This window comes from Poecilia reticulata, chromosome 18, assembly GCF_904066995.2.
Source record: "Poecilia reticulata chromosome 18, P_reticulata-male-v2, whole genome shotgun sequence".
Classification (NCBI taxonomy): domain Eukaryota; kingdom Metazoa; phylum Chordata; class Actinopteri; order Cyprinodontiformes; family Poeciliidae; genus Poecilia; species Poecilia reticulata.
The window spans coordinates 25916044-25919685 of NC_088847.1; the positions used below are offsets into that span (position 1 = coordinate 25916044).

The window sequence follows — 3642 nt, forward strand, 5'->3', positions numbered from 1 at the left end:
GGTTTAAATCACTAAAACTGACTTTGTTCCTTAGATAAATTCAACTTTAAAGCAGCTAAGAAAAGATGAAACTGAACTGGATGAATCTATTTTACACTTTTGATCAACTGCTGAGAAAATGTGAAAACTTAGAACTCTAAAGGAAACAGATTGATAAGTGAAAATATTTATTTCACTAATTTAATAAAAAATAGCAGAAAAGCAAAGCAAGTCAGAAAACATTTTACTTTATTCTTTTGTTTACAATGTGTTTACAGTTATTTACAACATTTACACTTCAATAAACAGTAAAGAGCTTAGAAAACATAAAAACTATCAGCTGTTTTCAGAGGAAAGTTTTAACAGCTACATTAAATCTTAACCTTAAAAATCAAATCAGATAAAATTTTACTTCATTTCTCTTTTAACAATAATAAGCTTTCAATAAATAAAGTCTTATGTTTTTCTTCTGCCCTGTGATGGACTGACGACCTGTCCAGGGTGACCCGTCTCTCCCCAGTTGACCTCTGGAGACATTTACCAGCAGCCGTTTTAGTCCCATCAGGGAAAAACGTTAAGAAAATGGATGGATGTTTTTCTTCATTACATATTTACATCAGTGTTTTCAGAGTCCAGGCATCATTTCTCAGAAAAACTAAACATTTGTTTTATTATAAAGACACTTTCTTTCTAGTTTGTTTTTTAAACATTTAAAACTGACATAAAAAACAACAATAAGAGCAAAAAGTCCCAGTGAAACATAAACTCCGATTCTTCCTCGACTGTCTGGTTGTAGATTCTCAGTTGGAGGTTGAAGCTGATCAGCAGCAGCTGGAGAGAAAAGGAGAAACTTCATTTTAGACCTGGAATCAGATGAACGTCAGCAGAGAAACAGAAGCAGGACAACAGATTTTACCAGAAACGTTGAGTCGACATCTTGCAGAACCAGAACCGTCTTCAGTTTTCACGTCACACAGATACAGACCAGAGTCTTCAGTCCTCAGTCTGGACACATGGAGTCTGATTCGTCCTTCTTTGAGGACGTCTTTGTCCATTTGAACTCGTCCTGAAAACTGTTTATGCTGAGAATCTGGAATCTCAACTCCATTATTCACCTCGATCAGGACTAATTCTCTCTCACGTGTGAGGTCACAGATGATATTTATGTATTTGTAGGATCCCTGAGTCCTGGAGGTGAAGGTCCACTCCAGAGTGATGTTCTGGTTCTCCTCGGCCTCATAGCTGCTCTGGGTCACATTCACTACAAATGTTGCTGCTGAGGAGACAGAGAGGGAAAGAGAGGAGCAGACACACTGAGAACTGGAACATGGGAGTCTTTCAGCTCCATCTAGAGAGCTTTCTGTCACAAAGACAAGATGGAGACTGACCACAGAGACATGAGCTGAGGATGAGGAGCAGCAGGGAGATCATCTTCATCCTGAGAGAGGAAGAGGAGGAGGAGAGGCAGCAGGACATCAGGAACAATGTCAGTAACAGAATGAGGAACAACTGGCTCCTGGTGAGGAAAAGAGAAACAATGTTGTAAAAAGAGTGAAATTATTCTGTAATAATTCATAAGGAGAAAACAGCAGTGAGTGAAATCTGGAAATAGTTTGTTGAGTTTTTTTTAGAATTTACAAAGTTTTTCACATATTTTTTGTTCAAAAGGTTTAGTAAATTACAAATAAAAAATAATATGTATTTTAAATAACATTGCAAATGAGTCACAAAGAAAATAAAGCTGAAGCTGTGAGGAGAATCTTTCCTCTAGAAGAAAATCAGCTGAGCTGCATTTGTGTTTGTGACCATCAACAAATATCCAGTCGGTCGAAACACGTAGAGAAATAGAACAAAATATTTAATGCTAAAGATTTAACTCTTGGATTAAATCTAAAATGAATCATTTTACTAAGATAAACTAATGAAGCATCTTCATCCTGAGAGAGGAAGAGGAGAGGAGGCAGCAGAACATCAGGAACAAAATCACTCAATACAAGAACAACTAAAATATCTGGTCTTTCCTCAGACTTTGTTGTTGTTTAATTAGTTTCTATTATTTTTTCTGCACTGCTGGAAATCTATACTTTTATTTTACAACATAATATATTAACTGTAACCATCATGATGCTCACCTGATTGGCTGTGATGCTCCACCTGCTCTGAGATCAGCTGCTGCTCACAGGTTCAGGCCGAAACAGTGAACTGAGCTGACAGGTGGAGGTGGAACCTTATATACGGTCCATCCTCGCGACACAGATCGGATTTCTGTGTAGTGATATCCTATTGGTTCCCATAAAACACGAGCCAATAGGAGATCACTACACAGAAAGCCATCATTTGCATTCTCTACACAGAAAGTCACAACTGATGTGTCTCTGTGTAGAAAACGCTGTTGGTTCGTGTTTAGGAGCCTCAACCACATCAGTCCTCTTCGCCCTCAGACACACGGAAGTTTAGTTCACAGTTTCGGCCATTTCTGCCAGCCGACATCAGAGTTTAGCCGATCAGGTGAGCATCATAAACCTGTTTTATTTAATTGTTGGTCGTTTATTGAGACAATCTGCTAAATAACAGGACAGAAACTTTAAGAACCAGGAGTTAGAATAACAACCTAGTAGATAAAAACAGGACATCATATAATATTTTAATGCGCCATTGCTGCACTGAGGTGACTGATGTCCCTACGCAGGCAAAAGAAGTCCGGTTTCCAAAACTTGAAGATTGCTTTTTATAGTTTATTTAATTTCTTTATACATTTAGGATTAAGGATGGATTCTGCACCATGAGTCAGAATGACCACCTGTAGATAAAAACAGGAACGTCGTTAGATGAATTAAGTGAAACGCGTTGATCGTCGTCATCGTTCAACAGGAACTCTGTCCTTCCAAACTGACTCCAGGACCTGGAATGGACGTCATGAACTCCCGGGCCATGTCAGCGAGGGGCCGAGGGCCATATCTGCCCCAGACCTGGTTGTGGCGCACCGGAGTCTGGGAGGCACCTGGTGTGGGAGTGCAGCTGCTGTGGACCTGTGGACAACGGCCAGCAGAGGCGGCCTGGCTCTCTGGGTGAGGCCGGCGGGAAGCAGCAGCAGGGCGGGGATCCCCTCTGAGCACCAGCGCTGCTTGGAAGAACCGGACGGCTCTGAACTTCGTAAGGACTTACCCTTTAAATATACACAACCTTTAAACGATCTTCTTTTGGTTTAATTTACTGAAATGTGTTTTATTAGAACAAAGAGTGACAGTGAAACAGAAAATAATCGCTATGTTCTTGCAATGTGTCTGAGTATAAATAAAACAATAACACTTTTGGTCAGAGTTTGAGCAGAGAAATAAAAAGCAGGAGGCAGGAACAGTTTTAATCAAATAGCTTCTTTTCAAGTAGTTTCTAATAAATGAAATAAAATCAAAAACTAGACTTTGGCTGCAGAGTGCTTTAAAATCAATAAAGCTCATACGGGTCAATTCTAAATAACTACATAATTTTTCAATGTTCGCAACTAAATAAACTGCTGTTCCGCCTCCCCTCCCATCTTGGCCCGGTGTTTGGAATCTGCCCCTTTTGGGATCTTGATTTATCTTTATCCTGAGAGAGGAAGAGGAGGAGGAGAGGCAGCAGAACATTTCTGTAGCTTTACTTAGTCGCAGACGTGTGTGTTCA

At 39.7% G+C, this 3642-nt stretch overlaps 2 long non-coding RNA genes across 3 annotated transcripts; one reads left to right on the forward strand and one right to left on the reverse strand.

Moving 5' to 3' along the window:
- Positions 1-206: 206 nt before the first annotated feature.
- LOC145548789 (uncharacterized) lies at positions 207-1498 on the reverse strand. Of its 2 annotated transcripts, XR_014084783.1 has the most exons (3): positions 1368-1498; positions 896-1255; positions 207-810 (listed from the first exon to the last, which is right to left on the reverse strand). It is a non-coding gene; the product is annotated as an uncharacterized LOC145548789 (long non-coding RNA). The 2 variants fall into 2 exon arrangements; XR_014084782.1 differs by having other exon boundaries at positions 896-1492.
- Positions 1499-2280: 782 nt separating this feature from the next.
- LOC145548791 (uncharacterized) lies at positions 2281-3399 on the forward strand. The gene is made up of 2 exons (XR_014084786.1): positions 2281-2487; positions 2851-3399. It is a non-coding gene; the product is annotated as an uncharacterized LOC145548791 (long non-coding RNA).
- The last annotated feature ends 243 nt before the right edge of the window (positions 3400-3642 follow it).